An 11,984-nucleotide genomic window follows, 5' to 3' on the forward strand; every position below is an offset into this window, starting at 1 on the left:
GTGTAGCAAACCTCATTAGTCTCATAAGGTTATGTATCAAGATAGCAAATTTTGTTTAATGGGGAATTTTTTGTACAAAGTTTGGCATAGCTATGGGTAATCCCTTATCTCCTGTCCTTCCTTAGCAATATTCACATGGAATTTTTTGAGACACAACTCTTACCAAGAATTTTGCCCCAAAAAGTTATTTGGTTTAGATATGTGGATGATATCTTCTGTATTTGGCCAGTTCACGAAAATCTCCAGGAATTCCTTAATAATCTCAATAATTATTTAGTCCTTCTATAAAATTTACTGTAGAGGAAGAAAGAAATTATAATCTGAATTTTCTTGATGTAACTGTCCATAGAAATGATAGAAATTTCACCTTTTCAGTCTTTCGAAAATCAACTAACATTGCCTCTTTTGTTCATTACTACTCCAATCACCATCAAAATGTTAAATTCTCTGTTTTTTCTGGGATGTTCCTAAGGGCTTCACATGTCTGTAGCCCGCAGTTATTGACGCTGAAATTAAAACTTTATGATATTGCATTGAAACTTAAATACCCAAGGATTTTTATAGATGTGGCATGGAAAAGAGCTAGAAAAACATTTTATTCAACTAATGACAAACTTGAATTTAGTAAGCATAACATTCTAAAATTACCCTATGATGAAAGGTTTTTAGATATTCCTAGAATTTTAAAGCTTTTTAACATAAATGTTGTTTTCAGTAATATTAATGTCAAGAGTTTAATAATAAAAAAATCTCCTAAAGATCTTCCAGGCTGCATATATGAAATTCCTTGCAAAAAGTGTGATAAAGTCCATTACGGACAGACCGGTAAATCTCTTTCACAACGTCTCAAACAACATCAATATTCTGTGAGAACTGGGCAAATATCGAATGCATTATTCGTACATATGAGAGATTTAGACCATCCTATTAACTGGAGTCAAGCAAGAGCCTTAATCCCATGTAATGACACAGTTAAAAGGAATGTCATTGAATCTTGTTTCATCAAGTCAAATAATAGAAATGTTCTAAAATTTAAGTCTTGGGTTTATTTAAACTTGATGCTTTCATTATGAAAAAAAAGTGTAGAGAAATATAAGTAACAAAATTAAAATATATTCAGTTTCTACATGTTTTTTGGACTGTAAAGGTACTTTGTAATTTCGGTTAGGTTTGTGACCGTGTGATATCCGATAATCCTGGATTATCTCTTTTAATTTTTACCCTTTTGACAATTAACCATCTGGTATTCTTGATCTTGTTTTGTACCTGAGACCTTTCTCTCCAATTGTACTTCATTAACTCCTTGACAATGTCTGAGTAAAGACGAAAGCGCTTGGATTTCTGACTATCATTTTCCTGTGGGATTTGCTTATATATATATATATATATATATATATATATATATATATATATACATATATATATATATTGATAAACAAGAGAAAAAGTACCAAGCATTTCACCACTGGGGAGTCAACAGTTAAAAGTGAAAAAACAAAATTGTTAGATTAGCAAATTAATAAAAATTTAAATTCCTTCCCTTCCCAATGAAACAGGAAGATTAGGGATAATTACGATTTGTGCAGGATACTACAAATCATGACGTACGTGTGCGTGTGTGTGTGTGTGTATGTGTGAAACCTGTTGCAGTTTTTTCTGCTTTACCTTCCCAAGGATAATTAAAGCACATAATAACTGGACCTCACCGAGCGATTGCTTCTGCAACACCACCGGGTGCAACGAGACATTCTGCAAATGGAAAAATAACATTCATTAAACAAGCTGGTCACTCGAAAACAGAAACAGTTGCATTCCATAAACAAAACAAACTTCCAGATAATTACAAAATACAGACGCAACAGTATCTATAGCAAACTTCCTTCCTTCCACTGTTCCAATCTTGACCGTAATCCCGTGAGCAGCGTACGCAGTAGTTGCGACTAGTGTAAGCACTCGGTACCATAATACTGAGCCGGACAAACCGACACATGGTCAAATGGATTGGAAACTAAATTATTCTTTGAATTTTTCAGTGAGGGAATAATGGGCAAATGTGTCAGTTACTGAGAGAGGACTGAAACTCGCTACAGTAACACTCTTTTACTGTGTACTGATACCCTCTTTATTTTCTGTTTTAATTTCTCTCATTTCTCTGTATATTTGCGTGTTACGGGATGCCCAGGTGAACAAGCCCGTTTTGGCATATGGACATTTTAACCCATTTCATGATTACAGTAGTGGCTGACGCACCAAGCTCATGAACACAACCAAATTCCTCACTACCGCTACAATGCTTATGGATGACGAGCCAATAGTTATTCTTTGGAAGTGTCCTTCACATTTTCATAGTGCACTATCAGATCCAGATAGCATACACTCGGTTTTGTCATCACTGAGTTTAGAGAGTCTTCACCGACATCCACTTTTTTATATCTTTCAATACTGGATCGATTTCACTCATGGCATCTTCTACCTTTTCAAGAGGAAAATACGACTGGATATATTAACAATAGCTATCGCTGTTGTCTGCGTTTTGTAGAATTATTGAGAGAGAGAGAGAGAGAGAGAGAGAGAGAGAGAATTGTCTCACCTTCTAGAATCAGCCTTACAAGTATTCACCATTTAATTTTCAATCGAGTCATTAATATAATATAGAATACAAAAGAGACTGCTGTAGAATGATATATATATATATATATATATATATATATATATATATATATATATATATATATAAATCTTACGTTTGGCAATTTCAAACCTCTCATTTTCGTTATTTATTTTGTTGTCTAAGACGGGTACAAGCACACGATCGTATATTCTCTGTCATAAACACTTTCTTTCGTCGTAAATTGAATCCTGAGTTCAGAGAGAGAGGGGGGGGGGGGGGGGGGGGGGGGGGGGGGGGGGGGGGGGGGGGGGGGGGGCAGGGGGGGGGGGGGGGGGAATAAACCAGGCGGGGACAGTCGTGACGGAGTCAACGGTCATCGAATTCCAACTGAAAATAACAAATGTCGATCTTATAACAAGCGAAATAAAGGCCATTATGCTTTGATACAGATAAAACCAGTGGACAGGGATTTTTTTAACGACTTTTATCAGATGTGTATTAAAACAATACGTTAATTCAGCATACGTCAGTTAACCTTACATTTACAGTACGTAAATATACATTGTAATCTCAAACATTTTGCAAGTCTTACTACGCCAGTGGGTCTTGTCCGCGTGTCTCCTCTGCTTGGGCGTGGCCACCGAGAGATAGAAGGCGTGGTCAGTCAATGGTCTGTGACCGTAGAGGTTAGAGGTTAGAGGCCATGGTCGCGCGGTTCTTTCCTTACCCTTTTCCTCCCGGAGATAAGCGGAAAACAGTGAAGTAGCGCATTCAGGTTGTTATTCCAAAAATTAATTACAAAGTTTATAATGAAAATTTCAATAAAAAGATGAAAGTAAAACATATGTATAATAATTAAATAACTATTTATTATTATACATATGTTTTACTTTTATTGAATAAATAACTATTTATTCAATAAAGAGATACCCAGATTATGAATAGATAATGAAAGGGAACAGCAAGATTCCATGTCAATGCTTATTCTATAAACGATAGTAATGATCATAAAAATAATGATGATGATATTAATACTAATTATGATAATGATAAATATATATAATAAGACAAACAACTAAATACATGTAAATCAATTTGCTAATGTTTCCAGTTTTCTTATTTTACATTCAGTTTTGTTAAAAACTTATTCTTAAAATTACAGTAATGATCATAATTATAATGATGATGATATTAATATCAATAATGATAATGATAAAGATAAATAAAACAACAAATAACTAAATTTGTGTAAATTAATTTGTTAATGTTTCCAGTTTTCTTTTTTTACGTTCAGTTTTGTTAAAAACTTATTCTAAAAATTATAGTAATGATCTTAATAATAATGATGATGATATTAGTACTAATTATGATAATGATAAAGATAAATAAAAAGACAAGTAACTAGATGTAAGTAAATTAATTTGTTAATGTTTCCAGTTTTCTTTTTTTACATTCACTTTTGTTAAAAGCCAGATATTCATTTTCTCTACGACAAAAATTATTCAAAAGAGAATTTGTGGCAGACCACACAAGCATATTTTCAATTTTATCTGTGATGTGGCCTGCGTCACAAGTATCAATAGCAAATCCAGCATCATCATTAGCTATAGCTTTTAATGTCACTGCCAATGCCACATTTCGATGACTTTTAGAGCTTAGAAAACTTTTCATTTGTGTGAGCTTTTTGATAACTAAATATGTATACATGATAATAAAACCCGTGTAAGGGGGGAGGGGATAACGCATATCTGAGGGGGATGTCAGCGGGGGAGGTGGGGAGCGGCAGTGAACCTTTCCTCCAAGCAGACGCAGTAAACAAGACCCATGCTGGGAAAACAGCAAACATCCTCCCTCCCACACAACCGAACCCCACCAGGCCCATCCTCCTCCCCAGTGCACTTAGGCCGCATTGCTTTCATTACCCTGGATACGATATTCAGAAATCCGTAATTATGATTATTGTTATTCACGCAATAATAATAACAAAATACATAGTTAATGTTATGACGTATCATACTGAGAGGAAATTGCGCTAATCCCTTCTGAGTTGACCCATGAACAAGAGGTAACAGACCCACTATAGTCTATTTCTCTCTCTAACAAAATACTAAATAATAATAATTAAGTAATATGGAAACGATAACAAGACGTGTTATTAAATAATGACAAAAGTGTCATTCTGGTGGATCTGAACAGCGGAAGTCATATGAGAGAGAGAGAGAGAGAGAGAGAGAGAGAGAGAGAGGCCACTTGAGTATGTCATTCTTTAGTTCAAGGTTTTATTTCACATCTACAGATTTCTACAGAATTATCAGAGAAAATTTGCCGATGGTTGAAATATTAACTGCCAACACTGCGGTTGGCTGCCGCTGTGCTGTGCAGGCGGCAGAGAGAGACGTTGCATTGGCGGCCGGGCTCCGGCGCCAGCCGCCAGGCCAACTGGGCCAACTCCAAGTGTCAGTTAGTATCGCTCGAGCAGTTGTAATGTGAAGTTCTGTCTTGTAGCGATCAGGCCACAATGGACTCCATTCCCGGAACACGAGAGGTTATTATGTTTCCCAAAGTTACATTATTTTATTTGCGTGGCATTTGGCAATGTTAAAGTTCAATGGGTACCTATATTTCAGTCTTATATGTAATTTAGGTTATTCAGGGAGACTGAATTTAAACCGCACTACAAATTCCATGGCATTGTCAAGAGCAAATCCTTATAATAAGATTTTTGGAATCACCGAATGGTTAATTAAATGGGCAGGGACTCTTCGCTGCACTATGGATATATGTGACGTTAACGCAAGTTGCAATAATTGTGTACTATAGGCTGCCTGACGTATGTTAGTTTACAGGTCTTCCTGTCGTATTTTGTCACGATTCTGGAGAGAGAGAGAGAGATTCGGGTCTACTTAGCGGCGTAGATGTCGAATCAGCTTTTTTTCGAATTGTTTTTCTTTTTATTTTCTACTCTGAGTTGTCATTTAAAAAGACCTTTAGGCCTAAAGTTACCACAATATTAACGCAGATGATTTTAGAAGATTTCTGGAACTTGTTGTGCTGGACACAGCCTTTATTTTTAATAACTGCTTTTAAACAAGTTGATGGTATAGCGATGGGTTCCCCTTTGAGCCCAACTTTCTGCAAATATTTTTGTCTCACTGGTGTACAGCTGCCCTCTCAGTATTTACCCCATATTCTGCAAAAGATATGTAGATGATACTTTTACCTTGTACAGATCTCGTTCTGATGCCGAAACTTTCCTTGATCTCGCTAACAGTAGACATCCTAATATAAAATTCAGTATTGAAGTTGAGCAGGATAATAAGTTATCCTTTTTAAATGTTTCAGTCTCACGAGAACCAGATTGTTTGAACACAAGTATTTGGAGGAAACCTACATTCACGGGTTTAGGATCCAACTTCTATAGTAGCTGCTGTTTTTTAACTTTAAATTAAATGCCTTGTATACTCTTTTATATAGAGTCTTCCATTTATCCTCGAATTGGCATGCCTTTAATGAGGAAATTCAATTTTTACACGAGTTTTTTACCAACTTCTTTCCATCTAACCTATTTTTTCAGTATGTGCGGAAAATTTTAAACAACCATTTCTTGCCAAAGTACAATATTCCAACCGTTCCAAAACTTCAAATCTATGTCAGTGTTCCATTTCTGCATGATAAAAGCTTTAATCAAAAGCTTTCGCAGATTATTTCAAGATATTATGATGATCAGTCAAAATTAATCTCATTCCAAAGAATCCTCTGAAGATTGGATCTTTATTCAGTACTAAAGATCGTTTAGGCGACCTTATGACGTCTGGGGTGATATATAAGTACGATTGTCCTCGGTGTTCTCGAGGAACTTACGTGGGCTGCACCCAAAGACTTCTCAAGGTACGCGCCGACTCTCACAGAGGCGTTAGCTATCGAACGGGCAATAAATTGAGTAATCCCGAATTTTCGAACATAGAGAACATGCCAAAAAATGTGGTAGCAACATTGAATGCAATCAATTTAAAATCATAACAAGGGCCCCTTCCGAGCTAGCACTATCTATTCTAGAATCTCTAACTATCAAACAGACAGTACCATTGTTGAATGCCCAAAACTCCTCCACCCATCTCTACCTGTCGTAACCGTCTTCTTTCCTTTTCACCTGCTGCCCTTATTACATTCGCCCTTCTCCATTCTATATAGGTTATACCTCCTGCAATGATGAATGTATCCAGATGTAAATTTGGTTTTAACCAGATTTGTGTATAATTTGTTTGTTTTTATAATTTACAAGATTTATTCTTTTATTTACAGCCTGAAAAATGTGACTTGTTGTCTTGAAACGTCGGCATTAATAGAGATGTTTTCATGTACCAGCCTCTTGCCACTGCCCTCTGATCTTCATATATCGACTGATTAGCTCTCTACCTGTATCCTTTATCGGACCCTGATGATGTTGGAAGCGTTCCCTTTCCACGATGTCAGCCTGGAGTACACTCTTCGTCGTCCTGTTTTCTATTACGTATCCGTCTCCAACGACCTGTACTAATGTCCACTGAGTTACATAAGAACGAAACTACGGCCTCCCACTACTACAAGAATGTTGCCTCCTGGAGAAGACTGCAAGAAAACTCGGAAAAGCTCGCTTGGATTGAGATTTTCTCCAATACTGCCAGTTGAACAACAATATTCCCAAGTTCATCCAATTTAAACTGTATCGTTCTTCATTTTACAATACTCAGTATATACTGATACTACGAAGAAATTATTGGCCATGGAAATTGATGTAAAACTGAAAACTATAACCAAATTGTCCACAATGTATGATACACTATACCAACCTATTAGTCGCTCTCTTTCTATCACTGATTTAATAATTTTCAAAGACATTGTTAATAAAAATATTCACACTTTTGTATCACTAACAAAAGTACTGTCTTTAATTTTTCCAAATATGTGCTTTCGAACAGAGAAGAGTTTTTGCTATCTCTTGGTCTTGATTTCTGCTTACCTGATTATCGACAGTTATATTCCAGATTCTTTCTCCCGCTGGAATTATTATTCCACATTAAAAAACCTACCAATAAACACTAATATATATAAATTTCAAATAGAGATGTCGCAGTTGGCTCAAAATACCTATCGGTCGTTAACAACTTGTTGGACTCCTTTCTTCCAGAGAACTGATTTGGAAATCTTGAAAAAACTGGCTTCAAACAAAGATATTGTCATTACTCGTTCAGACTAGGGGGAAAGGTACAGTCATTCTGGATAGAGATGACTATTTTAATAAAGTTCATATCTTAAGCGATCCTGCCAAATTTCAATCACTTGGGGACCCTACTTTTAGCACTATTTTCAAAATCGAGGATAAAATAAACCGTCTTTTAAACAACTTGAAAAAGAATGATACTATTTCTGATGAGGTTTATAGGTCCCTTTTTAGCACAGGTGGTTCTTTCGGTGTCTTATATGGTCTCCCCGAAACTCATAAAAAAGGCGTCCCTATGAGGCCTATTTGGACAACATATGATACCCCTAATTATGAAATGGCAAAATTTCTGGTTCCTCTTCTAGATACTCTCACCGAAAATGAATATACGTTGAACTCCTACACGTTCAAGAACGCCATTCTCCCTCAAGACTCGGACATAGTTATGGCCAGCCTCGATGTCGAGTCTCTATTCACAAATGTTCTTGTTCAAGAGACCATTGACATCATTATGCGTAAACTGTTTCCGGATCCTAATACCCTCTTCCACAATTTTAACGTAGATGATTTTAGAAGATTTCTGGAACTTGTTGGGCTGGACACAGCCTTTATTTTTAATATGCTTTTAAACAAGTTGATGGTATAGCGATGGGTTCCCCTTTGGGCCCAACGTAAGCAAATATTTTTATGCGTCACTTCGAGGAGCAGCTGCCCTCTCGGTATTTACCCGTTATTCTACAAAAGATATGTAGTTGATACATTTATCTTGTTTAGATCTCGTTCTGTTGCGGAAACTTTCCTTGATCTCGCTAACAGTAGACATCCTAATATAAAATTCAGTATTGAAGTTGAGCAGGATAATAAGTTATCCTTTTTAGAAGTTTCAGTCTCGCGAGAATCAGATTGCTTTAACAAGTATTTAGAGAAAACCTACATTCACGGGTTTAGGATCCAACTTCTATGTAGCTGTTTTTTTTTAACTTTAAATTAAATGCCTTGTCTACTCTTTTATATAGAGCCTTCCATTTATCCTCCAATTGGCATGCCTTTAATAAGGAAATTCAATTTTCACACGAGTTTTTTTACCAACTTTTTTCCATGCCAAAGTACAATATTCCAACCGTTCCAAAACTTCAAATCTGTGCCAGTGTTCCATTTCTGCATGATAACAGTTTTAACCAAAAGCTTTTTGAAGATCATTTCAAGATTCTCATTCCAAAGAATCCTCTGAAGATTGGATCTTTATTCAATGCTAATGACCGTTTAGGCGACCTAATGACATCTTTTTTTTATTTTTTTTATTAAAATCTTATTACAATTATCAATTAATTATTTACAGATTTTCATAATTACATCAATAATATTACATATTAATTACATCAATTATATGAATTCAAATATTATTCACATACTTGTGAAATGTTTTCCAAGTTCATATGCATTTGATAATACCCATTTTGTGTACTTTATTTTACATTTTAATATTGAAATTATTTGACTTTGTAACACCTCTTCTCTGCTGTACCACAAACAATTTACATACTCAATAATAAGTATACTTAATGTATTGTTCTTCTTCTTTTCTTTATAATCGAAATCCAACATCAATACTTTTATTGGATACTGAACTTTTATATCACATACTTCTTCAATGAAATTCTGGAACCACTTCCAAATATTTTTAACATATTTACAAAAATAGACAATATGCAGATGATTTTCATTTTCCATATGTTTAGTGCAAAAATTATTATCAGCAATATTCAGTATCTTCAGTCTTTCCTTAGTAGCCAAAGATTCCTACAAAAATCTATACATAATACTTCTTTGATAGGGGTCAACGAATTTGCATACAAGGTTACTCCATATATTACCCCAGTTATGCAACGGGTATCTCTCAATTACAATGGGCTTATGGGTTGGCATCAAATACTGATAAATATTCTAACTTTTGACGTATGGAAAATTAGGCATTCTTAATCATTTCCTTACATTACCAATAATGATATTATAAAAAGGAGTAGCAACATAAGACATATTAAGGCAATCTTCTACAACCCACAACAAATTTATTCTAATACATGTGTAATATAAGGCTAATTCTCGTCCATAACTTTCAAATAACATAATATTCAAGAATGTACTTGTTAAAATAGCTGCTGCTTTGTAAAACACATTAATAACCCCAATACCACCTACTGTCTTTGACAGATACAAGGAATCCCTTTTAATTGGTTGGTAAGTTCCACACCACAAATACCGGAAAACAGATTGTTCTATAATTTTTGTTTTCTCTTTCCCTGATGGAAATACATGTCACATGTACCAGACTTTACTTGAAATAAGAGAATTTACAAGACTAGCCTTTTGATATAAAGACAAGTATCGAGTCGAAAGCATATTTATTTTTACCTTAACTTTATTGATTAAAGCATCCCAGTTTTCATTTACCATTTCCTTATAATCATTGGCTATCAATATGCCTAATACCATACACTTATTTTTCTGTTGTATCCAATCAAGTGGCCATACATTTTTGTCCTTCTAATTACCTAAACCCATGACTCAAGTCTTATCTCTATTTAGTTCTGCATCAGTAATTAGCTCAAATTGCTTTATAATACTAAAAACTACTTTAATACTTCTTTTTTTACTAACAAAAACTGAACTGTCATCAGCAAAACCTACAACAGAACACTGGAACCCATTAGGGAGGTTCACTGGCACAATTTCATTGCTTTGTTTAATTGTTCTGTATAAAGATTCTTGAAACAATATATATGCTATCATTAACATAGGACATCCTTGCCTTATGGATCTCTCAACAGGAAAAAAGCCGCTAACAATCCCATTTACACAAACTGCACTTAAGCATCCAGTATATAACATTCTAATTTTTATGATAAACAACTCACTAAAACCCATCCGTAAGAATTTTAAATATGAAACTCAAATTAACTTTATCAAACGCCTTACTCCAATCCAGGTTAACAAGAGCACAATCCAAATTATTTTCATTTGCATAATAAGTTACATCCCTAATTAGAGTATTACATTTCACTATTGATCTTCCCTTGACCGAACAAAACTGTTCTCGTGATATAACTTTATGAAGAACACTTTATAATCTATTAGCCAAAATATTTGCAATGCATTTGTGGTCCGTATTCAGTAAAGAAATAGGTCTCCAGTTTTAGGTACTCATTTCAAGATACCCTTTTTTTTTGCCTTTTCCTAATTCAAGGTCTAAATCTATCGCAAACTTAATCATTTCAGAGAACTCTGACTTAATTACATTCCATGTCTTTAAATAGAATTCCAGAGGAAGACCATCTTCACCGGGAGTTCCGCCTTTATTCATCATCTTTAACGTATTTAATACCTCATCGACAGATACCTTTCTACATAACATTTCATTGTCCTCATCAGTTATTGTGCTCCCTATACAATTAAGGAAACTATCTTGTGGCCGTTCATCAGTTTTTATCTTTGTGAACAGTTTTTCATAGTGATCCTTTACATGACAGACTATCGCCTCTGTGTTGTCGAGCGGCACACCGCTTTCTAACCTCAGTTGCCTAATACTATTTCGCTTCCCTCCGAGTTTCTCTTTACTTAATAAATTTGCAGATAATCTCTCTCCTTTTATTATCTCTTCTGTCCTTAACCTTATCTTTATACCTTCATATATTTCATCTTTTATTGATTTCATTCTATCTTTTATAGCCTTCATCTCTTCAAATTTATTGTAACCTACAGCGGCTTTACTTGATAAGTATTCAAGATAATTTTGCAAAAATTTTAGAGTGCCATACTTCTCTTGTATAGATTGTTTAGACAGTCTTATGAAAAACTTTTAATTTTGGTTTCACAAATGTATCCCACCATTCCATAATGTTGGAGTATTTAATTCTTTCCTTTTTTAAAAAGTGCCATAATCTTTCAAATTTCTCCATGAAGTCTTCCCTCTCCAAAAATGAAACATTTAACTTCCATATTCCTCTACCTATTTTACAATGATTATTAAGCAGAAATTCAGTTAATATCATATTATGGTCTGTTAAAGATAATGGAATATTTTTACAATTCTTAATATTACTATACAAGTCGGTCACATACACACGGTCAATTCTTGAAGCATAATTACCTAGAATGTACAGTCGGCCACACATA

This window comes from Macrobrachium nipponense, chromosome 25 (genome assembly GCF_015104395.2).
Source record: "Macrobrachium nipponense isolate FS-2020 chromosome 25, ASM1510439v2, whole genome shotgun sequence".
Taxonomy (NCBI): Eukaryota; Metazoa; Arthropoda; class Malacostraca; order Decapoda; family Palaemonidae; genus Macrobrachium; species Macrobrachium nipponense.